This window comes from Aotus nancymaae, unplaced genomic scaffold (genome assembly GCF_030222135.1).
Source record: "Aotus nancymaae isolate 86718 unplaced genomic scaffold, 86718_ANA_hifiasm-v0.15.2.pri h1tg000011l, whole genome shotgun sequence".
NCBI classification, from domain to species: Eukaryota; Metazoa; Chordata; class Mammalia; order Primates; family Aotidae; genus Aotus; species Aotus nancymaae.
Genome location: NW_026988422.1, coordinates 49308902 through 49335583, shown reverse-complemented (window position 1 = coordinate 49335583; position 26682 = coordinate 49308902). Strand labels below are relative to the sequence as shown.

Below are 26682 nucleotides of genomic sequence, written 5' to 3'. Positions count from 1 at the left end.
GCACTGTAGGTATGTAACTTGATTTCCTAAAAAGTAGAGTGAGACTTCCCAGGAAGGCAAAGATATAATTCAAAAGAATAGACAGATAAAACCCAAAGTTCTTAGGGTACAAAGCAGTAGTTGAAAACACAGAGGTTGAGCATTCCAGATTATTCTTTCATTAAATAATATGACTAATAACCTTGACCAAAATTCTTTGAAAATTTTTATCAGCTTTACATTATTCGTATTAGTTATATAAAATATTTGTAGTTATGGTTTTCTTCTAGTTAGCAGCAGAAAATCACTCCCTTTTCCTCTCCACCTAGCTTCATAACAGCACATTCTCAATCTGCCTTCCTTTCCCACCCTATCCAGAGACTATACATTGAGTAAAATATGACATATTTTACAGTAAACTGAGACTATTTTGCTCAGTCTCAACAATTATTTTGTTTCAGTAACTGAATAAAATGATATATTCATTTTAAAATACCATAAGTAAATTAGCTGTATTTTATGAGTTTTAATATTTATAACCTAATATTTACAATACTTTAATATTTACTAAACATCAGCTGAATGAATAAATGTCATCATCCCTTAAACTCTTATAACATAGAAAAATCACATATACACACATTTAAATGGAAAAAATTTACCACCTCCATTACCAATAAAATGGAAAGCTTTTATATCAAAGAAAAATAATTATTTAAAAATCATTAGAATTATTTTTTAATCATGAGAAAGAATAAATTAAAAAGATGATTCTCAAACTTTACAGATAATAGGAATTATGATTAAGCTTATAAAACTGCAGAGTCTGTGCTCCATGAACAGAAATCCTGATTCAGACTCAAGAGTTTCAGACAACAAACACAAAACTCTACATTTTAACAAGCTTCCAAGGTAATTACCATGAAGATTATCCTTCAACCACACTCTAGTAAATATTTCACCTTTAAACCACTGTCAACTTCCAAACAAGTCCTTCAGGTCTGATCAAAACACCCATTCCCATCTTTTGTCTTAGGAGCATCAACTTCTGATTAAGGAGTCAACATATAGAAAAAATAATAGCAACCAGTTACTGGACATATATTGCTGTTGGCAATGAACTTTTACATACTCTATTATACACATAAAAATTAAATTATAGGGAGGGGAGCACTACACACTGGGGTCTGTTGGGGGGAAATAGGGGAGGGACAGCAGGGGGTGGGGAGTTGGGGAGAGATAGCATGGGGAGAAATGCCAGGTATAGGTGAAGGGGAGGAAGGCAGCAAATCACACTGCCACGTGTGTACCTATGCAACAATCTTGCATATTCTTCACATGTACCCCAAAACCTAAAATGCAATAAAAAAATTAAATTATATACTGCATATAAAGTATGTAACACAGTGTCTGGCTGGAATAAATAAATGCTCAATAAAAGGAGCTGCTATTATCCTTAATCTTTATCACAACCCTAGGAGGTGATTACTATTTTTTCCAATTTGCAGTTGAGGAAACTGAAGTCTAGTAACTTGCCCAAAGTCACAGGGATAGTTAAGGGTCAGAGACAGAATTCGAGACAACCCATTTGACTCCAAAACCTGAATTTTTTAATCTAAGCTAACTTCCTGAAGCACCAGGGCAACAACAGCAGGTACAAAACCACTCCACAGTCATACTCTGTAGAAGAATTTTCTTAGTTATACCAGGAAAATCATGGCCAAAGCATGCTGTATTAGTCCATTCTCACACTGCTATAAAGAACTGCCAAAGATTGGGTAATTTATAAAGAAAAGAGATTTAGCTGACTCAAAGTTCTGCATGGCTGGGGAGGCCTCAGGAAATTTACAATCATGGCAGAAGGGGAAGAGGCATGTCTGACATGGTGGCAATAAGAAAGAGTGAGTATGTGAAGGAGGAACTGTCAAACATATAGAAAACCCCATCAGATCTCATGAGAACTCACTCACTATCATAAGAATAGCATAGGGACACCACCTTCATGATCCAATCACCTCCCACCAGGTCTCTCCCTTGATACGTAGGGATTATGGGGATTACAATTCAAGATGAGATTTGGGTGAGGGGACAAAGTCTAACCATATCTCATACTCTTAAAATGTTCCTATATGACTAAGAGTGAAAGAAAGGCAGTCATAGGACTATGATGGGCTGAGGTTGCTAAGAATGTTTAACGTTTCACAGCACTTGAGAATTACAAATTAGGTAATCTATGTAATAATAATTCTAAAAGGAATATGACTGAAAATATGTTAAAGGAATCTATCCTGAAATCACTCAGGGTTAGCTGTTTAACTCAAAGACAGTACAAACTCAGGCTTATGGTTCTCCACATCCAAGCAGCCTCAGGGGGGCCAACTAAGAGACTTACTTACTCCCTGCAAAATATAAACATAATTGTATTTACTTCAAAGTTCTCTATTTAACATATTTTTTCCTACTTAAAAAAATTTTCTGAAATCTAATTATGTTCCTAATGATTAATTTTTTGTGTCTAAATTTTTTATTTTTAAAACACTCTGTAACTTTCCTAAAAATGTCTGTTTCTCCCCTCATCTCAAGTTCCTACTAAATGGTTCTCTTTTTTCCAAGTGTATTTCTTTTTTTTTTTTTTTTTTTTTTTTTTTTTTTGAGACGGAGTTTCGCTCTTGATACCCAGGCTGGAGCGCAATGGCGCGATCTCGGCTCACCGCAATCTCCGCCTCCTGGGTTCAGGCAATTCTCCTGCCTCAGCCTCCTGAGTAGCTGGGATTACAGGCACGCGCCACCGTGCCCAGCTAATTTTTTGTATTAGTAGAGACGGGGTTTCACCATGTTGACCAGGATGGTCTCGATCTCTTGACCTCGTGATCCACCCGCCTCGGCCTCCCAAAGTGCTGGGATTACAGGCTTGAGCCACCGCGCCCGGCCTCCAAGTGTATTTCTAACTAGTCTGTTCCCACCACCTATCCCCAAAATGGTAAGCACTGGTTTCCAAAATCCCTGCTTACCCCTACTTGAACCAAGACTACATTCACAACAAATAAAACACAACTAGTCATAGCAAAAAATATTACATAATAACATTAGCATATCACTAAAATTACAAATTCAGAAAATGGAAAAATGACAAAAGTGTGTTCTATTCTGCTAAATTGTATAGAAAACTTGTATTCTATCTCACTGGTATCTTTCAATAAGCAATACAAATCCTATGGCTGTTGTTTAGTTTCTTAAACCCTACAAATAGGTAGCTCTCTAAGATTTTTAAAAATTAAATGCATTAGAATTAGGCTCTTAACCAAATAAAATATGATACATAGATAAAGAGCAATAAACAAATGGACCTTAGCCTGGAGGAACACATAACCCTCATTTGTTCACACTCTCCTTAAAGGAAACCAAATCTCCAGTACTACTACATCCAAACCAGAGGTGATGATTCACTAGAGTGCTACTGCCAAGGAAGCACAGAGCTACAAGAAGAAGCCAAAGTGAAAACTCTACTTGAGACCTGTTCACTTAATAGGTAAAAACAGCTATTTCAATAACCTAAATTTTCACAAAGAATACATAACTTTTTTAACTTTCATAGTTAGGAAAGATTTGCTATAGTTTTTTAAAATCTGATAAGTTTATTTAGTTTAATTTACTGTTAGTTTTTTTTTTTTAAAAGAAAAAGCAAATTTTAGTAACTCCCACCTGAGGAATGAAACTATATTAAATGTCATAAAAAGAAAAAGAAAGTAAGGTTGTGAAGGGTTCCTGACAGAGACACAAAGTCCCTAAACCAACAAACACCATGTTTCACACAAAGGAAGAACTGTGTGCCTCTCCCACAGAGCTCTGTCTAGACAAAAAGCATTGAGAGGTCTTTAGGTAAAATCAAGAGTCCAGAACTACGATAGCAGAAATTCTGGAGTCTCTTGGAAGTCCTTCTAACTATACAACACCCACAAAATCTCAATCCGCAGGAAACCTAAATAGTTGGTAAATCCACTTCCTTAAGTATAAAAAAATCTCGGCGGGGGGGTGGGCAACAAGGGGAGGGAGAGCATTATGACAAATACCTAATGCATGCTGGGCTTAAAACCCAGATGAGCCGGGCGCGGTGGCTCATGCCTGTAATCTCAGCACTTTGGGAGGCCGAGGTGGGTGGATCACGAGGTCAAGAGATCAAGACCATCCCAGTCAACATGGTGAAACCCTGTCTCTACTAAAAATACAAAAAATTAGCTGGGCATGGTGGCATGTGCCTGTAATCCCAGCTGCTCAGGAGGCTGAGGCAGGAGAATTGCCTGAACCCAGGAGGCGGAGGTTGCGGTGAGCCGAGATCGCGCCATTGCACTCCAGCCTGGGTAACAAGAGCGAAACTCCATCTCAAAAAAAAAAAAACAACCTAGATGAAGGGTTAACAGGAGCAGCCAACCACCATGGCATATGTATACTTATGCAACAAACCTGCTCGTTCTGCATATGTATCCTAGAACTTGATGTAAAATTTTAAAAAATTAAAAAATATGTTGTCCCTCCTCAGCAGATTCTCTGGACACAACTGAAGAGTGATGCTTTGCAGCCCAAGATTCCTCTCCACTCCTTGTTTGTTACATAGGGAGACTAAGCCATCTACTTGTAATTCAATCAGAAACTTTTTATAAACATAGCAACTACAATAAATCTTTTCTCTTCTAATGGTACATAAATGCAGTATCTGGCAAGGTAATCAGTAGTCAAATGCAGCCATATAAAATGTGGTTAGTTTGAACTGAGATGTGCTGTAAGTGTAAAATATACATGGATTTCAACGACTTAATATGAATAAAAGAATGTAAAAATCTAACTGATATTTTTATTTTGATTAGTTATTGAAATATTTTGAATATGTTATGTTAAATAACTGAAACTAATTTTGACTGGTTCTTTTAATTTTTTTTAATGTAGCTACCAAAAAGTTAAAAATTACATGTGTGGTTCACTTTATGTTTCTATAGGATAGCACTGGTCTATAAACTAATGACCATAGCTTCTACTGAACTATACCTAGATCAAACTTCCATGTTTATATAGTATTATAAAATATAGTCATTACAACAGCTGAACCAAAATTTCCTTTCCACCTAACTTGCAAAGTATATTACATTCACTTATCTGTTTCCAGGTTCTTTCCTTTCTTATCGCTTCATCTAACCTTAAAATATTGAATAATTTTTTTATTTTTTCACCTTCACCTCCTCCCTACTTCCACCCAAGTTACTGGCCTTGAAATATTAATCTTTTATCACCAAAGATTACCACACTTAAAGAAAAGGAAAGAGAAAATTTTTCCCAAAGAGGTCTCCAAGGTTATCCCAAAGAGACAATACATAGCAATGTTAAAGGTTTGGTCTCTAGAATCAATAGCCTAGCAAGAAGTCTACCTTTCACTGGGCAAATTATTGTAGCTCAGTTTCTTTGTGTGTAACAGCGGGTAAATACTATTATTTGCTATCAATATTAAATTTTTCATTTAATTTCTTTCATTTAATAATTAATACTAAAACATCAATTCTACAAGTTATGAGATAATATAAGAAAAGGATTTAGCACAGTACCTGAGACTTCAGTGCTAATATGTATTAACCATTATTATTACCATTATTTCCTTTTTTGTCATGCTTCCTGAACTTATCCCTTCTCTTTCTATTCCTAGCTTCCCCATCAACACGTTCTCTTCTCAGTCAAGCCTAGAGCATATCTAATAAAATGTAAAGAAAACAGAACAGAGGGAGAAGGTGGTCATTTGAGACTGACAAAAACAAAGAACTCCAAATGCTGGATGAAGCCCATAACAAAGTGGTCTGCATTACATGATAAAAAGATTGCTCACTATAAAAAGTAGTCAAGCTAAGTCTGGGACCCTGTAAAAAGTATCTTCACAGATGACTGAAAGAGGTGTTTCTAAAGTCCCGTTTAATCAGCTATGTCCTCGTAAGGTATCCAATGCAGATATTAAAATCTAGAAGCTATCTCATTGGCAATACTCACCAAAGTCTAAAAATTGTACATTCCTTTTGGCAGTCTGACTTGGCAATTGATTCATGCCTGTACACAAAAAATCAACACACTCCTATTTGCAACTGTTGAAGAGTCCAAGTTTAAACTTTCACCTTAAGCCATGGGGGCGCGGAGAAAGAGGGAGTGGGGGAGATAAAGGGGAGGAGAGGAGGGAAGCAGCAGGTAGAGCGGAGAGAGAGACACAAAACAGTCAAAATTCCTACTTTGCCACCTGTGGTAAACCAAGCCCCATGGACTCAGAACAGATTCAGGTGGGTAGCTCTTTAGCCTAAGCCAAAATACAGTTAAGCTGAATCTCACATTACCCTTTTCATATTCTGTCATATATTATAGATATGTGTTTTCTTTCTCTTTGCATATCAGGCAAAGTAGGCTCTGAGACTCCAGCACAGCTAAGATTTAAGGACAGAAAGATTTAAGGACAAGAAAAAGGAAGATTTAAGGACAGAAAAAGGAAAGTGATGTACAGAACAAGTAAGCGATGTACAAAAACAGCTAGACTGGTTACAGGTTGCTGTTTGCCTTATTTGAATACAGTTCAAACAGTTGACTACATTTGATTGGCCAAAACTTAGTGACAGCTACAGTCTGTTTATACCTCTACTTGTTATAGGTCACAATGTACAGAAAAACCTTTAGGCTGAACTTATGTAAGGAGGCAGCTTTCAGCTAAACTTGATTCAACATACTCATAAATATTTGTCATGTTGGATTCGATCTATAGTTTTAATATGAAAAAAATATTACTGTCAGTTTTGAAAACACTTTCACATGATTTCATTTGATTTTCCCAATAACTGTATAATTAGGAACATTGAAGACATAGTCTCATTTTTTGCTAAGTAACTGAAGCTCACAAGTCCAAGTAACTTATTCAAAATTATTCATTTTTTTATGTCTTCATAAGCAAACTTTTATTCTAAGACCAGGCTGGTCCAAAGTAACAAAATCAGAACTTCATTGCATTATATTACATCACACCACGTGACACCAGAGCTTCACACCACACCAGAGCTTCCCTTAGAGAGAACCAGCGGGGTAAGGAAGAAGGCAGAGGATTGTGATGATGAAAGTTTTTAACAATGAGTTAAATCTACAGCCTTCCTATATAAAATTAGCTTATTTTTCACATTTCACTTTTCCTATCTTACTAAAGTCTCAAAGTTCTATTTACCTTCCTAAAAGATTTTCTGTTAATTTCTTTTTCCTCACATAATTATTAAGTTATACTTAATCATCAAAATTATATTCTATGTCATACACATTTTACCTGCTATCTTTCCTCACATCTATAAATCAATTTGTGCTTTAAACATTATGTGATTTTATAAATATAGTTCCTTTATTCTGTTTTAATGAATATGTTTTATTATTCATTTCAGCTCTCCAGTATTCTCTGAAATGGCTTCTGTTCAATTTTACCCAGTTTGAAAATAACCTATTGTCCCCATGCTGCTGATATTCTCACTGGACTCACATGAGAAAAGGATCAGCAGTTTCCCTGTAAAAATACTTGAAACAAGAAATCAGTAAACATTAACTGACATCCAAGATTTAAAAAGTCAAGTCAACTGTTCTATAAACCTCTTTTAATTAATGACAATTCACTGCACTTCTCTGAATCTGTTTCCTCATGTGTAAGAAAGTTGGTCTCAATCTTTAGAATTTAAGATTTAAAGAGATGTTGAGACTGGGGATTTAAAGCTAGGTTTATTTACCCTGCAATCATTATTATTTTAATTCATTATTTTTATTATTATTTTAATGCATACATTTGCACCTTGTCTACTCACTGTACTTTGAGGTGAGAACAATGTTCTATACAATTTTATACACTTACCACTTTTAATACGGTATATTATATATATATATATAATACCACTATGCAAATACAGGCAAGTTTCACTTGGTTTTCTAACTAAAAGTGTTAAATGGTTGGCTTTAGCAGAAGGCTCTTCAAATTTCCCTATGTGTGATTCAACAAGTCACTACAATTATGAACCAGATTCTGAGTAGATAACACTGTAAAATTGTGGTAAGAATCCAAGATATGTTATTATATCTTATGATCAACATTCAGCGTAACTGCCATCTGCAAAAGAAATGGCAATTAACTGGGAAAGGGAAAAAGGCTCTAAACCTTGCTCTTAGCCACAGTCTTCAATATACCTGACTGATTAACTAAAAACCAGATCTTAGAATGCCATCAACTCCTGAGATCAAAGCTCTGGGAAGAGGGAGAGATATGACATAGATGTGTATTTAGTTTTTGATTTATCATAATAGGTCTTTCTCTAAAAATTAAGAGATTTGACAAATTTGTTTTTAGATGAGGTCAAAGGCAATTTCCTAGTAGAGTAAAATTTAAAGAACTTTTTTTAAACACAGATACAGACTTTTGTAAATGTTTCCAGTCAACTTGTAATAATGTCAATATTAGCTGAAATTTAGATTTAAAACTATCACTCCTCTCAGTAGTTTGAGCAGATGCCTGGGCCTTGATAAAAATCATTAAACTGTGTTTAAAATATATGTGTATCTCTAAAATTCAATACAAACACAGCTGAAAAAAATCACTTAACTGCATAGAGCAATAGAAGAATTAAAAGGTTATGGCAACCTTAAAAGTCACATGTAATCATCACATCTGCATGCAGTTAAACACATGGTACTCCAGTTTCAGAAATCCTGAGCTTACCAAAAACTTTTACAACTAAATTTGGGTTATTTGGGGTGGGGGTGAAACAGACTCGAAAGGAGAGTAAAGGGCCTTTTACAGCCCCTATTTTGACTAAATCTGCAGCTGTAATTACAGCTGTTCTGAAGCTTTTCTTGGAACTGCCCAATTACATTTAAATAATAACCAAAAGTAGGTCTAATGAACAGAAGAATTTGATAAAAAGACTTCTTCATAGTTAAAAGCTATTTTTTGACTATATAATTAATATTTTATTATTTTTGTCCTGCAACTAATAGATAAGAATTGTTGGATAAATGCAAGCTTTTTCTTCCTTGGGTTTTGGAGTTTTTAATGTTTTTTGAAAAGAAAGTACACAAAACTTCTTTAGTTTATGTGCAAAAACTTGCATTTTAGGTTTCCTCTCCCTTGCCATGCCATCTGTTTTACTATGAAACAAGTCTTGACCCACATGACATATATGTGTGATGCCAATAAACAAAACACAGAATCCTTTTTAACATCATTCCAAACACATTCTCTAATTATGCATTTTACTCAAAAAAAGTTACAACATGAATCAACACAAATGAGGTTATACACATTTTAAGAATCATTTTTCCATTATATTTCAAACATGATCAACAGTTAATTTCCCAGACAATTATTTATTCAAATAGGTAATTTTTTTATCACAAATCTATAGTACTTTTTAAGTAACTGATCTATTCATTTTTTTTTAAATCCTCAAAAGTTGAAATTTTTTTAATTGTATGTTTTTACTTTTATCCCTGGATAGCAGAGATTCCTACAAAAACATAAATACTTTCTTGGGAAGAAATAAAAAAGGATAATAAAGAAGGCTTTAAGATTCCCTAAGATTTTATATATGGAGACTAAAAGAGATACGTCCCAGAAAATTAAAGAAAGCTAGGATACTGTACACTTGCTTCATATTCACCTTTGTTACAGGCTGGAAGAGAAAAAAAGTTTAAGGAGCAAAGAAACATGTTACAAAGAAATGGTTCTTGCCAGTGACTGTTTAGTGTTGATAAATCTGTTCTCTAACTTCCTCTGGCTATCAAAAAAAAAAGCAACAGCATTGAAATTTTCATAATATTTAGCTGAAAAATAAAAAATCATAAATAACTTTCTAATCATTTATGGAAAAATACTTAATAATACAAGACAATATTAAAATATTGACTATACCTGACACATTTACCCTTGAGAGCCTCACATAACCAATCAAATATATTTTCCATAGATATAGTCAGTATATCCATGTAGAAATAGTAAATACATTATTCTTCATGTTGGTTTTTCTTTTCAAGTTTGTTCAAAAAGTACAAGGTCAATGGTGAACTTGATTAGGAAGGAATAGGAAACTCACCTCTTTTTCTGTATTGTGTAAAGTTGTAAAGAAATGCCCCAATAATCCTAAATACGGTGGCCAAATATTCACACTTTCCTAATATATGAATAGACCTATGTCTTCTATGGATGCTAACCAACACAGTCTGGTATTTAAATTAAAAGCTAAGCAAGCATTACAAGAGAAACACAAGAAGTCACAAAGCAAGAGGCAAACTAGCAGATAATAAGAGGATTTACATATTTCAAGAGGATAAAGATAATTTAATTTCAAAGCATAGATTATATTCCCAGGAAACTGGCTCACCTGTAGTCAAAAAGCACCTCATAAAAACAAAGACATGGAGCACAGTAAACAATTCACCAAACTCAAGAATGAACAGTGTTAAGCAGCAGCTGCTAGAAATCAGCAGTGCATTAAAAAGGTAGAAGAGAATAACTGATCCTTTCAGTCACAAACTGAGCTCCCTGAAAAGCACAGGCAGGTTTTGAAAGGTTGGGAGCATACACCAAAGCCTGCAAACCAACTATCAAAAATGATCTCATTTAACTTCTACTAGATCATCACAGAAGGATGAAGCAAAATGAAAAAAGGCAATTGCAATTTAAGTTGAAGATGTGTCATCAACTAAAATAGCTGCCGCAAAACTCTATTCAAATCTCCCTTTCAGCCATATGTCTACTTCGAAGCTTTTCATTATCATATATTACTGTTTCCTCTACTACAGAGCACCTACATAGTGAGATCCAAAACACAGTGCAGGCTGGGTGAGGTAGCTCGCTCCTGTCATCCCAGCACTTCAGGAGGCCAAGATGGGAGACTGCTTGAGCCAGACCATGCCCAGCCCCAACGTTCTTAATATAATTCAAGGCTGGGCATGGGTGCGGTGGCTCACTCATGTAATCCCAGCACTTTGGGAGGCCAAGGCGGGAGGATCACCTGAAGTCAGGAGTTCAAGACCAGCCTGGCCAACATGGTGAGACCCCGTTTCTACTAAAAATACAAAAATTAGCCAGGCATGGTGGCAGGTGCCTGTGATCCCAGCTACTTGGGAGGCTGAGGCAGGAGAATTGCTTGAACCCAGGAGGCAGAGATTGCAGTGAGCCGAGGTCATGCCAGCCTGGTGCCTGGTGACGGAGTGAGACTCTGTCTCAAAAAAAAAAAAAAGAATTATCTTTGAGAGCTTTCTCATGACCACCATTTTCTAACATAGTCTTATGCTAATAAAGACTAACAATGCTTTGGCTGATTTTCATCCAAACTATGAAATGTTCCAAGAGGGCAACAGAGTAGGAATTTGCTTCATTTTTTTTTTTTTTTTGAAGTGCTTATAACTATAAGCACTGCTTCTATGTCCATATAATCACTAGGGAAATATGCAATAGAAAAGTAAAACTTTCTCTGGTCATTTTTTAAAATAATAAAGACAAACACTTATTAAGCACATAAATATACTGCTATATTCTTTTATGTAATTGATTCTATTTAATGCTAACTACAATCCTTTTACACATGCAAAATCAGAAACTTACTTTAAGAAACTTACCCAGTTAGCACGAGGTAAATAGAGGATTTAAAACCAATTATCCCAAGTCAACTCTTTCTATTCAAGCAAATCACAAGCTACACTGCCCTAGCTCCAACTACTGTCTATAAAAAACAACTGCATTCTTCTGAGCACCCTCTGTCTTGTTAGGCCTACTTATTTGCTTTTTTCAGTAAGCCTCCATGACTTAAAAACTTCTTTAGGTAACTCATCTCTTATTTCCACCTCTTCCTATATATTCACCAATAAGGCTTAAGTATCCTATAGCTGTGTCCCACCCAGTAATGCCAAGCTTTATAGTTAAAATAACTGTACTTCTAACAGATTGCATCAGGATGTATTCTCTAAACATTTCTAAGTCTTTTTCTGTATTCTTCACATCAGTTCAATAATTAGACTCCATTAGTATGTACTGTAGTTTATTTTACCCAATTGAAAATGGCATTGGAAATAAAATACTTTTTAAAACCTAGGTATAATTATATATGCAGAATAATAGTTTGGGGGGGGAATTTTTTAGGAAAAAAATGTTAATACAACTTGCATATAATAGATACTTGCATTAGCTAGTGCTAAAACATAAAGAAATTGTAATTCTCACCAAAAATAATGGGAAAAAAAACTTTTAAAAAACAGAAAATAATGGGGTTAAAAATACACTGTATATGGAGGTCAGGATGCAGTAACAACCAGATTTATCCTCTCACTTAAAATAAAACAAAAGTGAACATAATATAGAAAACAACAATTCTCAAGAAACTGGACATCAAGCAACAAAGAACAGTGATTCTAGAGAGACAGGAAACAAACAATACCCTTCAATTGTCCCACCTCATAACATTTAGAGACTTTTCAGGCTAAGGCCCAGGGAAGAGAAAGAAATCAAAGTGGAGCTAGGTGCATGGATGAACTAACTTGAGTTGATGAAGCAGAAGAGCTAAGAGTCCATGAAGACCAAGGTATCTAATCCCCGCAAAAGTAGCAGGGTGGCTACGCAGAGAACAAAACCCAGAGACATGCAGCGGTGCCTCTCAAATATTCAGCACAGTGCTGATCTGCTCATTCAAAGTGTGAGACAACTACTGGAGCCTGGGGGAAAAATATCTGAAAGAATTTGAGAGAACAGTGACGGACAATCATGCAGACTTAGGAATGTTGCCTGTTCCCACCAGCCGAACTGAAAAAGCTCTTAATTCACAGGACATTGAGCAGAATACTTAAGAAGGTCTTGCCTCAGTAGTGAGGAATAATTAGCCCTGGATTGAGCAATACTCCAGGCCTCCTAAAAAAATCATAAAAGCCAGCCTCAAATTGTCTCTAAATAACTACATATCCAGAACAAAACTCAACAGTATTTCTAATAATAAAAGAACAACTAACATTCAAAAACAGTAAAATTCACAATATCTGTCATTCAGTTAAAAATAACCAGACATGCAAAGAGGCATAAAAACATGAATAAAGCAATCAGTTGACTGAAACCAACCCAAATGTTAGCAAACAAGGACATTAAAAGTTATTATTATTATTATTTTTTTAAAATAGAGACGAGGTCTTACTATGTTGCCCAGGCTGGTCCTGAATGCCTGTGCTCAAGCAATTCTCCTTCCTCTGACTCTCAAAGTAATGGAATTACAGGCATGAGCCACCATCCCTAGTCTAAAAGTTATTCTAAATGCATTTCACATAGCCAAAACATTAAGAGAAATGGAAGACAGAAAAAAGATCTAAATCAAATCTCTAAAGATGAAAACTATATCTAATATAAAAATATACTAAATAGAATTAACAATAGATTAGACACTGCAGAAGAAAAGATTCATGAACTTTGGGAAAATACCAACAGAAATTATCCAAAAATAAAACAAGAAAAGAAAAGAACACAAAAAGAATAAAAAGAGCATCAGTGAACTGTGGGGCAACATCAAGCAGCCAAATAACCAAGTGGGTTTATTTCAGAAACATACAGTTGAATTAACCTTTAAAAATCAGGCAATGTAATCCACCATATTAACAAACTTTTTATTTTTTTTTTGAGACATAGTCTCACTCTGTCACCCAGGCTGGAGCGCAATGGCACGATCTCAGCTCGCTGAAGCCTCTACCACCTAGGTTCAAGCAATCCTCCCACCTCAGCCTCCCGAGTAACTGGGACTACAGGTGTGTACCACCACGCCTGGCTAACAAAAAAACTTAAAAAAACAAAAAAACACGGGATCATCTCAACAAACACATAAAAAAAAAAAACTGACAAAATTCAAAATCCATTCCTAATTTTTTTTTCACTTTCCCCAAACTAGGAATGGAAATAAACTTCCTCAACCCAATAAAGTGTATCCTGAAAAATCTACAATTAACATTATATTTAATTGTGAAAGAAAAGATGCTTTCCCCCTAAGATTAGAAATAACACTAAGATGCCCGCTCTCACTGTTTCTATTCAACATTATACCAGAGGTTTTAGCCAGTGAAGTCAGGCAAGAAAAAGAAATAAAAGGATTGTCTTTTTTTATTAGAATGGAAGACATAAAGCTCTCTTTACTCACAAAAGACATACTTGTTTATGCAGAACAAAAGAATCTACCAAAACGAGTACAGCAAAGTTTCAGGATACAATGCCACTATACAAAAATCAACTGCATTCTTATATATTAGTAATGAACAATTAAAAACTATGTTATTGGCTGCGTGTGGTGGCTCATGCCTGTAATCCCAGCACTTTGGGAGGCCAAGGAGGGCAGATCACTTAAGGTAAGGAGTTTGAGACCAGCTTGGCCAACATGGTAAAATCCTGTCTCTATTAAAAAAACAAAAATTAGCCGGGCATGGTGGTGTGCACCTGTAATCTCAGCTCGGGAGGCTGAGGCAGGAGAATCACTTGAACCCAGGAGGTGAAGGTTGCAGTGAACTGGTATCATGCTACTGCACTCCAGCCTGGGTGACAGAGCAAGCCTCTGTCTCAAAAAAAAAAAAAAGTTGGTATATTATTAAAATATTTGCAAAAGCATCAAAAAATACAAAATACTTAAGGATAAACCTAATAAATATGAGTAAAATCAGTACATTGAAACCAATAAAATACTGCTGAAAGAAATTAAACATCCAAATTAATGAAGACATCTTATTCATGAGTCAGAAGACTCGATATTGTTAAGATGTCAATTCTCCCTCAGATTCATCTATAGATTCAATGTAATTCCAATCAAATATTTACAAACTGTTTCTAAAATTCATATGGAAATGTAAAACCATTCAGGAGAGAAAAGCCACATAATAATTTGAAAAGTGAAAGCTTAATAAAAAGGATCATTAACTATTTAACAAGGGGTTGGAGAAACAGCCAATTAACTAATGAGAAATAAAGAGAACTCTAAGAGTAGTCCATGCTCCCTAGGCTGACATAGAACACCAAGGCAAGAGCTTCCTCCAACCCATGCCAGGGCTGAGGATCCAGACCTTGCTGGAGAGAACACAGTCCTCTCACTGAATAGCAGAGAACTTGCTCTAGTGCTGCACCAGCAGAACTTACTGGAAATCTACCTTGTGGAGCTTGCCAAAAATCCATTCTTTAGGGTGCTAGTAAAATCTCTTCACGCAGAAATGTCCCACCAAAAGACACTGTTACAAATCCACCTGAGGGGAAAGTAAAAGAAGTTGCTGGTCTTGGGTCACTGGTTGCTGGTTCCGCTGCCCTCTGAGCACTGCAGAAGCCTGGTAATGGTGAAAACATGCACCCTACAGAAACTGTAGAGTGGGGAAGCAAATGTGTGTTGACACTGGAGAAGCTGAGTGTGTTGCTACAGTCCACTAAGTAAGTATACAGAAACAAAGAAGCCAAGCTTTTTTCTGCAGTGTTTCTCCAGCACTCTCTACTGGCAAAGCTTAACACTGTCAGCTGACCAAAGAAAAATATTTAAAGGGGCTGATCTATTTTTCACAGAGCAGGTAAAAAGGATGCATTTGGAGCTGAGAGGCAACAGATTGGTAACTAGCACAACAACCAAAATTGCTCGGAAAAGGAACAAGAAGTTGTACAGGTTAACATGACCTGATTTAATGACTTATAAAGCTGTAGTAGTCAGCATGATAGTAGCATCAAGAAAGAAAGAAATGACAGCACAGAAACAACACCCTGGAGTTGTGGTCCATTTATAAATTGATTTTCACATAGGCTTAGTTGAAAAAATTGGTTTTATGTCTAACCTGGACTACTGTTTAGTTGGTTATAGAGCAAAAGTACGTTCAGCTCCTTCTTGTCACGTAAGAGGAATTTGGAGGGTGTTGCTTAACATTTTATTCCACCTGTATATTTGTCACTTTAAAATTAAAATTGAGCTGGTATGACGGACAAAAAAAAAAAGAAAGACAAAAAGATGAGTGGAACAAAATAAACCCACGCATATACTATCAAATGATTTTTGATAAGTCAAAAGGACACACCATTTCAGTAAATGATGCTGAAACAATCACATGTCCCTACCCACCAAAAAAGAATTTCTATCCAACTTTTATTCCATATTAAAAAATTAACTGAAAATGCATCATAGGTCTAAACACAAAATCATAAAACTTCCAGGAGAGAACTTCTATGCCCTTGGATTAGGCAAATATATCTTGGATGCATAAGCAAAATCACAATCTACATAAGAACAAACTGATAACCTGGACTTCATCAAAATGAAAAATGTGTGCTCTTCAAGAGATACTATTAAGAGAAAGAAAAGACAAGCAACAGTCCAGGAAAAATACATCTGCAAAGCACGTACCTTTTTTTTTTTCCCTGAGACAGAGTCTCGCTCTGTTGCCAGGTGCCAGGCTGGAGTGCAGTGGTGCGATCTTGGCTCACTGCAACCTCTGCCTCCCAGGTTCAAGCAATTCTCCTGCCTCAGCCTCCCGAGTAGCTGGGACTACAGGTGCCCGCCACCACGCCCAGCTAATTTTTGTATTTTTAGTAGAGACAGGGTTTCACCGTGTTGGCCAGGATGGTCTCGATCTCCTGACCTCATGATCCGCCCGCCTGGCATGAGCCACCGCGCCTGGCTAAGCATGTATCTTATAAACAACTTTGATCAAGAATATAAACAGCTCTCAGAACTCAATAAGAAAACCACCAACCCAATTTAAATAATAATGGACAAAATATTTAAACAGACATTTTACCAGAGAAAATATACAAATGGTAAATAAACACAGGAACAGACAGCCACTGCCCAAAAGTATATACTATAAGTCCCATTAAAAAAAAAAAAAAAAAACTTTAGAAAATGCACTAAATTTATGATGACAGAAAGCAATTTGGGATTTTCCTGGAGGCAGGGAAGGATAGGAAGTAGTGGGAGAAAAGATTACAAGGGAGGAAGAAGAAATCTGTGGAGGTAATGAATATGTTTACTATCTTAATTGTGGTGATGGATTCACAGATGTATACATATGTCAAAACTAATCAAATTGCTCATTTCAGATGTGTGCAGTATTTTGTATGCCAATCATACCTCAGGCAAAGCTATTTAAAAAAAATCACACTCCACTGACCTGCCAGAATGCAAACTATATAGAAGTCTATCAGAAAAAAAAGTATACATTACAGAATTGTAAATCACTTAAAACAGAGTTCATGTGATTAGTATCTTTAAAAAGTATCCCTAAAACTCAACAACAACAAAATCAAATTAAAATTGGGCAAAGGACTTAAATAGGCATTTCTCCAAAGAAAATATGCAAATAAACAATAAGCATAAGAAAAGATGCTCAACATCTCTAATCATTTCAAAAATGCAAATCAAAACCACTATGAGATACCACTTCACACCCATTAAGACGGTTATTATTTAAAAAAAAAAAAAGGAAAATAAGTGTTGGTAAGAATGTGCTGAAATTAGAACCCTGTGTGGTGCTGGTGGGAATGTAAAATGGTGTAGCCACTGTGGAAAACAGTATGCTGTTTCCTCAAAAAATTAAAAAAAGAATTACAGAGGCTGGGCACGATGGCTCACACCTATAATCCTAGCACTTTGGGAGGCCAAGGCAGGCAGATTACTTGAGGTCTGTAGTTCAAGACTAGCCTGGCCAACATGGTGAAACAGCGTCTCTACTAAAAATACAAAAAAAATTAGGCAGTGTGGTGGCACAAGTCCGTAATCCTAGCTACTTGGAAGGCTGAGGTAGGAGAATTACTTGAACCCATGAGATAGCACCACTGCACTCCAGCCCAGGTGACAGAGTGAAACTCCGTCTCAAAAAAAAAAAAGAATTAACAATATGACACCAGCGATTCCAATTCTGGATACATACCCGTAAGAATCAAAAGCGGTGTCTGAAAAAAGATATTTGGGCCAGGCACAGTGGCCGAGACAGGCAGATCCCTTGAGCCCAGGAGACTGAAACAAGCCTGGGCAACATGATGAAACCCTGTCTCTACAAAAATTCAAAAATTAGCTGGGCATGATGGAGTGTGCCTGTAGTCCCAGCTACTCTGGCGGCTAAGGTGGAAGGATCACCTGAGCCTGAGGAGGTCAAGGCTACAGTAATCTATTAATATGATCATGCCACTACACTTCAGCCTGGGTGACAGAATGAGACCCTGCCTCAAAAAAAAAAAAAAAAAAAAAAAAAAAAAAAAAACACAATTCATTTCTGCAGTTTGCAATAGTTTTACTACTCTCAAGATGAACGTTATCCTAATGATGGGATAGAAAGGGCAGATTCAGATAAAAAAAAAAGCCATCACAGTCAATAAGCACTTCTAAAACCCCTATAATCAGGGCCAGATACTATGAGGCACTAGGGACACAAAGATAAAAAATCCCTATCATTAAGGGGTTTCTGTTCTAATCACATTTACCCATAGTCAACAAATGAAAACAAGTGGTCATTAATGGCATGTTTCAAACTGATTCCAATACCACCCACAACCAATCATAACAAGAGGTTTCCAAATGATAGCAAAATATTTGGTTTCTTCATATAAGAAAATTTTAAATTCAATTCCCCCAATCCCAAACTGAAAAGAACCATTTCTCAAAGATAACATTAATGAGACAATAAAAATAGGTATAAAAAAACTCACAGATCTATTATACATTTAACATCTTGCTCATATTTGCAATAGGCACAGTAATCAAAATTACCCCACCTTTCTGGACACCAATTCTTGTTTTTAGTCCTCATCTTCTAGCCCCATGATTCAACTTATTGCTGGCCAAAACAGAATCTCCATATGTGAAAGAACATAGATCAAAAACAAGCAAACAAGGAAAAACAGGAGGGGAGAGGGATAGAAGGGGAAGAAGGAGGGGGAGCAGGGGAAAGGGAAGACAGTAGAGGGGCGGTGAGTGGAAGTAGGAGAAGGAGAAAGGAAAGAAGAAAAGGAGGGAGGGAGGAAGAAATGTAGATATCAATGAATTACGGAAACTGCTAAATCTCTCTCATAATCAAAGAGATCCCAACAAACTAAGAGATCCTTTCCACTAACTGAGAAATATTAAAAGCTCAAGAATACCCTGTTAAAGGTAATTGTGTAAACTAGTACAATCTTTCTGAAGGGGATTTGTTTCTGTGAATCAACAACCTCAAAAAAAATTAAATCATTTGAGCCAAACATTCTATCTGAAAGAGTTAATGTTAAGGAAAAAATAGATAAAATTGTTTGCATACATTTACATACATGTATTACTATAGATGCCATGTATTAATACATGCCATAGACATCTGTAGTTTTTAAAAGCGCCCAGAGAATTCTTATGATCCTCTACTTTTGGAACCATATCCCAGTGAATGAATATATGTATTGAAGGAACTAACATTTAGTTAGCAACTTTTGTGAGTGTGGCACTATAATGACACATAAATCATCATGTTTAACCAAAACACATTAAAAGCTAATGTTTTAAAAAGATCTATATTCCTAAAATACTGATAATCAAAGCCTTAAAGGGAATTTTCACTGTTACATTCAGAAGCTCAATTAACAGAATTTATGTTCCTTTGTTGTTCAAAGCAAAAACAGACAAAATAAAAGAGTTATCTGGGCAAAGAATGATTCATCAATCAGGCAGCACTCTGAACTGTAAGAGGTTTGAAGAGCTTCATTCGCAGCAGTGTGGGCTGCAAGCTTTATGGGCTGAACACAGAAGGAAGACAAAGAAAACATATCTCATTGATTAGAGTGGAAAGACACTTGTTAGAGATTAGTTGGGTGGTTTCTAGTTGACAAAATACTTAGTTTCCTTTTACTTTTTAAGTTAGGCTTTGGTTTGCTTAGACAGGAACTTAAACAGCTATAGAGACCCCAGCCTAGTAGCCGCCCAACTAAAAGTTTAACACTACAAAGACAATTTCTAGTTACCATCTCAAAATTTCCTATTAATTTCTTTCATAAAAATAGGAGCTATCCCCAAATTAGAAAAAAAGTCACACTTAAGAATTCAGAATATCAAGTAAAAACTAATGGGAATAGGGAATTTGGGATATTTGTGTTATACTTACCAGCTGAGCATCTGAAAGCCACAAATCCTAAATGCTCCAATGAGTGTTTGAGTGTCATGTCAGTTTCATATTGAGGAACATTTTGGATTTTAGATTTGGGATGCCTGACCTGTATGTACAGGGCTGAGTATTATCCACGGTTTCAGGTATCTACTAGGGGGCCTGCAGGACTATTGCGTATCAAATTCCCTCAAGTCAGCAACTCAGAACCTAAAGCACAAGAATACTATTGTTCTCGAAACTTCAAGATAGATACTATCTGGGGTGGAGGAGGGACTACTCTCTTTATAAAGAAGAGTATGTCCAAGAAGAAAGACAAAGAAAAATCAATTATATGACTACAATGGTGTTTACTTAAAAGCCTCTCAACATTTTACAGACCTGGTTCTAGAACCTAGAATCTTCTGATCAAAAAGATTATAACAGATATAATCTAGACTTGGCTATATTAGTTTCTGACTTTTCTGCTGCCTTCACTGATGACTGATAACTTTTAAAATATGATGCTTTTTACATCTAGAACAACTCCCTTGAAGGAGGGACAAAAAGACATCAAGAACCCTGAGTCACCTTTCCCTACAATTTGGTTCTATAGTTCAGATTCCTCTGACTTATACCAAGTGAAACAAACTTACCAGGCTAGAAGCTATGAGAAAAGTTCTCTCATCAATTCTTGCTGTATGATTTGCTTTTGGGCAAATCTAACCCATGAGAGAATTTAGAAGTCGACCAACTGCCTATTTCCTCTGTACTACTGTTTTACAATATTAGGGTTTAAAAAAAAAATTAGCAAAGCTGTAGCCACTTAATTAGCTGCAGGTCAGAAAGACATACCCAGAATAGGTCATCCTATAGGAAATCTCCTCTATATAGAAATATATGTGTAGAAATAAAATTGACTGACTTAAGTATTTTGCTAAAGTTAAAACAATAAAAAAAAATGCTCAATGAATAAATGACTAATCAAAAAGTTGCTCCTGAGCATCTAGTCTTAGCGCAAGGTGGCCTCAAGGTATTCAGAGTATCCAACATCTATATGTTTCAAGCCAGAGACCTAGACAACGCTTATTTAGTTAACAATAGTAATAATTAACATTTATTGAGCCATTATTTCATGCCAGGCACCATGCTAAAGACTTTTCACTCTTTATCCATATTTTACAGATGTGGAAAATTAGCATCTAAGTTACTATCCAAGGATGCACAGATCTTAAGTGACTGAGTCAGACCATACACCTGCTTTATTCCACAGCTTACGCTCTCTAGGGCAATTCCAGAATTCATACAAACACCCCGATGGCCTAACTGCCCAGAGAAGTACTCAGAATCTTCAAGAGTGCCAAAAAAGCTTACATTTAAGTAGAGAAAAACTTTATATTTAGGTTGACTTATATTTGGAATAAATCTAATTCTAAAACTTCAATCATCAAGTATATAATTTATAGTGAAAATTTACTAATGATAGCTTAGAAGTTGCTAAAGTTCATGCATAAAGAATTAAGGCATAAAGATATTTAGAAGAGCTTAGTCCCATATAATGTATTCAGACCAGAGCCATTTCTGAAAAGAGTAAGGTTCCAAGAGATCAGTATTATTGGGCAGAGACTTCAACTATGCTTGAGCCCAGAGGTTAGAGATTGCAGTGAGCTATGATAGCACCACTACACTCCAGCCTGGGAGACCTACAGCAAAACCCCATCTATGAATGAATGAATGAATGAATGAGCAAGCGAACTTCTTTAAATCTACCACTTTAACAAAGAACTCAAGGATCCTCTCCTTTGTGAGATCTTTCCTGACTCTCTAGACACAATTCATTACTCCTTCCTGTGTGCTACTACTGAGTTTTACACATACTTCAGTTGTACTTACCACACTAAGCAAAATTGAGTTTCACACAGCTCAAAATATTTCACGCATTAACAGACTGACATTCTCACACTAACTTCAGAACACCAAATTCAATCTTTTAGATATCACCTTATTAACAATAACTTTGAGTTACTGCATGAAGCTCTGTTATTTCACAATGCTAGGAAATTGGGAGGAGAGGTATGAAGTCAGGCCTCCCTGTAGTTTAGGGGGACATGACACTACTCTGACCTATGATGAAAAAAAGTAATTCTTCCTACCCCATCCTCCAGTCCTGCTCTGGACAAAGCCTTAATCACATATACTTGGAAGCTGGGAGGTGGAAAAAGGTGAGGGTGAAGGAGAAAATGGAGTTATAGTTCTAATATCCTAAAGTGTAGGTGTTTTCTTATCTCTTATCCTTGACTTATCATCAGAAGTCCCTGACTTCTCTCTTGGGACAGTGCAGGCCTATAAGTATCGCTGGGTGCTGAGGAGAAATCCTAGGTGATCAAATTAGTAAAAGGCACCCATTAAGCACCAAGCTCTTACTACCACAGTAGGGTGAGAAAGACCCTTCCCCTCTCGACTTCCTATACCTACAACCCCAGTAGCAGGGCTCAAATTCCAGAGGCTGCCACCCCACCCCCTACAAGGAGGTTAGACCCAAGATTGATCTGCTCAGCCCCAAAAATGCCTAGAAATCCCATCCTTACACTTTTTTTCCCCCCACAAGACAGGGTCTCACTCTGTTGCCCAGGCTGGAGTACAGTGGTTCTACCATAGCTCACTGCAACCTCAAACACTTGAGCTCAAGCAGTCCTCTGCCTCAGCCTCCTAAATACCCAGGAATATATGCACACACCACCATGCCCGGCTAATTTTTAAAAATTTTTTTGATAGAAATAGGGTCTCACTATGTTGCCTAGGTTGGTCTCGAACTCTTGGCCTCAAGCAATCCTCTGCCTCTGCCTCCCAAAGTGCTGGGATTACAGGCATCATCCTGATGCTTTTAATGTTATGCAGCAACTACAATTTCTGGTTCCAAAGGAGGTAACACATCCAGGAACTAGAATCGAATATTTTATAATAACAAATTTTAGCTCTATGAAATGACTCTCCATACAAATACCCAAATACCTCCTATGCCTATGACATGTGGAATTTTTATTTTCAATCACATTTGGGAGACATTTTATTATAGAGGAAATTAGGGGACTTCCTGTACTGTAATTATTAACTTATATTTCTACTTCACCTTCTAAATTATCAGCTTCCTAAAGGTAGGGTTTTTATCACTCTGTATTCTAAATTTCATAGTAGTTGTTAACTAAACTTATTGAGGAAAAGGTGAGACAAGATTGGGGGAAAGACTGGGAACAAGATACAAAGAAATATGTGAACATCCTGGTATACACAACTTCAGATTCCATGCCTGTAAGGCCGGTTGCCTCGCCAGGAGCCAAATGGACACACCCTTCTCTCTCCACGCCTGAAAACTACGTCACCATTCTGAGCACATTACTCAGCACCTGGCCTCTCCACGCGGGCTCCCCACACCCATTTCCACATTCCAATCTCAGTCCTGCACTCATCAGCAAACTATGCACTCGGCCCTGCCGAAATTTTGAAAATCCCACCAAACACCTGCCCTATAGCAGCTTGCCCCGTATATCCTCAACCAGCCCACTTGCCAGTAGCCTAGCTTGGCTGCGAATGGAGGCTCACCTCGTCCGTGTCCAGTCCTTTCATAACTAGTGAGACTACCTCCGCTTTGTTCACCTCATCCGTGCCCAGTCCTTTCATAACCAATGAGACTACCTCCGCTTTGTTTCTCACACAGCCGATCAACTACCTCCACTCCCTATAAAACCTCATGCTCCAAGAAGAGAAGCACGACTTCTCTGGCCCCTTACCAGGACCACAGAACCTCGCCCGGGAGCTGAATAAATTGGCTTTTAATTTCCTTACTTCGGTCTCCGTTTCCTCATTTAACTCGGCAAGAAACCTTACAATACCAGTATATTCTTAAGTGATATTTACTTTTTAAGTAATCCTGTCTTCCAGCCAGGTGCGGTGGCTCATGCCTATAATGCCAACACTTTGGAATGCCAAGGCAGGATTGCTTGAGCTCCGAAGTTCCAGACCAGCCTGGCAACACAGCAAAACTTCATCTCTACTAAAAAATTAAAAATAAAAATAAATCCTATCTTCCCTGAACAAATCCACAAAAACCAAGAATGAATATCAGTTGAGAAATTTTACTAATTTTACAATAAAATGAATTGTGTAACATTTTCTTCTTTCAGGCTCAAAAGGGCATTAGAAGAAAGATGGCTATTTTTCAATCTTGGCAAATAACTTGAAGATGACAAGAGTAAAAAACCTACATGTATTTATAAAATCCCTAAGAAATAACAAGGCTAGAAGATTATGTACAATAAAAACTCTTTTTTTAATTTTTTTTTTTTTTTGAGACAGAGTTTTGCTCTCTCACGCAGGCTGGAGTGCAGTGGCGTAATCTAGGCTCACTGCAACCTCTGCCTCCCAGATTCAAGCGATTCTCCCACCTCACCCTCCCAAGTAGCTGGGATTACAGGTGTTAAGGCACCATGCCCGGCTAATTTTTTCTTATTTTAAGTAGAGATGGGGCTTCACCATGTTGGTCAGGCTGGCCTCGAACTCCTCAACTCAAGTGATCTGCCCACCTCAGCCTTCCAAAGTGCTGAGATTATAGGTGTGTGCCACTCTGCTTCCTGCCTGGCCTCTTTTTTTTAAGACGGAGTCTCTCTCTGTCACCAGGCTGGAGTGGAGCGGTGCCATCTTGGCTCACTGAAACCTCCTTCTCCTGGTTCAAGCAATTCTCCTGCCTCAGCCTCCTGAGTAGCTGGGACTACAGGTGTGCACCACCACACCCAGCTAATTTTTGTATTTTTAGTGGAGACGGGGTTTCACCATGTTGGCCAGGATGGTCTTGATCTCTTGACCTTGGAATCCGCCTGCCCTGGCCTCCCAAAGTACTGGGATTACAGACGTGAGCCACCGTGCCCAGCCCTCTTTTTAAACATCTTTTTTATTTCAATAGCTTTAGGAGTACAAGTGGTTTTGGGTTACATGGATGAACTATATAGTAGTGAAGTCTGAGATTTAACTACACCCATCACCCAACTAGTGTACACTGTACCCAATATCATTTTTTTATCCCTCACCACCTTCTTCCTATCCTCCCTGCTTCTGAATCTCCAAAGTCTATGTTACTACTCTGTATGTCCATGGCTTAGCTCCCACTTGTAAGAACATATGGTATTTGTTTTTCCATTCCTGAGATACTTCACTTAGAATAATGGCCTCCAGCTCCATCCAAACTGCTGCAAAAAAACATCATTTCATTCTTTTTTATGGCTGAGTGGTATTATGTGGCGTATATATACCCGTATAGAATAGAAACTCTTAAAATAATCCTCTAATAGCTTTTACAGAATAGCAAGTAGGGTCAGAATCATCAAATTTAGCATCTCAGTGACAACAGAAGTTTCTAGAAGTCTCTACTCATACTGATTTTCCTACTTAAATTGCTAGACCCATTTCAACTTGAAACATTAGTTCAAGAAGAAGTCAGAAGAATGAAAAGAAATCTAATAAGTAATCCTACCAAAGATACCAAATTAAGTCCATAAACATTAAATTGGAAAAGTTCAATTTGTGAGTAAAATATTATAAGAATTAAACATAAGATAATAAAAATTGGACTATAGTCACTTTACATCCTAAGTATGAGAGTTTAGAATACCAAGTTTGGCACATATATAGGAGATCATTTTTATCACCTAGTCAGAAAACTACAATTTTTTGGAATAAAGTTGTGTAAACCATTGTGGCAATGTAAGTCCAAAAGCATTTTTTTTTCAAATTACGTAACAAAAAAATTTTTAATCCTATTTTTCAAGATCCAATAAAAGTTAATTAGTCCTGTAAAAGAGAACACAAAATCCTCCCCAAATGAAGGAGAGAGAAAAGACAGGCAGAGAGAGAGAGAGAGAGAGAGAGAAGACTTCTGAAAACCTAGCCAAAGATATGGTACAAATACGGAAAAGCTAAAGGCACAAAGATGTTCACTACAGCAATATGTATAATAAACTCAGTCTGACCAAGCTAACAGTAACTCACTCAATAAGAAAACATTGTTAGAAATGGGAAACATTTAAACTATTAACTGAAAAAAGAAAGGCACCAATTAGAAAGGAAATCATTATCACAACTTTGTAAAAAAAAAAATCTGTATATGAAAAAGGACTAAAACGCACATATACCAACATGATAACCACAGTTACGTTAAGTTCATGAAACTGAGTGTAACTGTTACATTCAATAATAATAAAAGTTATAAACAAATAAGTTGTCTAAATTATAATGTGGTGATCTTTTCAATGTGAAGTTTTCTAAAGAAAATAAAATTATATTTTACATTTAATTTACCACAATCTTTCTTTTTCTATTTCAATTTCTACTAAAATATTTGAGCACTAAATTCATTATATGAACTAAGTTTTTACCATATCACAAGGAGTAAGAATTAACATTACCTTATTCTCTGCTCATAAAAATAATTAGTGGGCAATCTACTAATTAAGAAACTCAATGTAAATGAGTCATCAAATTAATTGGTTCCATAAATCCAAAGTATCAGAAAGGGCTTTAATAATCATCCTGAGCATC

The 26682-nt window shown here is 36.5% G+C and overlaps 1 protein-coding gene across 9 annotated transcripts in view; it reads right to left on the bottom strand.

The window, feature by feature from the left end:
* Positions 1-26682, bottom strand: part of FUT8 (fucosyltransferase 8) — a 486032-nt gene that overhangs the window by 220283 nt on the left and 239067 nt on the right. The window contains exon 1 of one of the 9 annotated variants that reach the window (XM_064374952.1): positions 15172-15192. The exons of the other annotated variants lie outside the window; for them this stretch is intronic. The gene's annotated coding sequence lies outside the window, so the exon portion shown is untranslated. Of the gene's footprint in view, positions 1-15171; positions 15193-26682 lie in introns of those variants that run through there. 9 annotated transcript variants of the gene reach the window in all.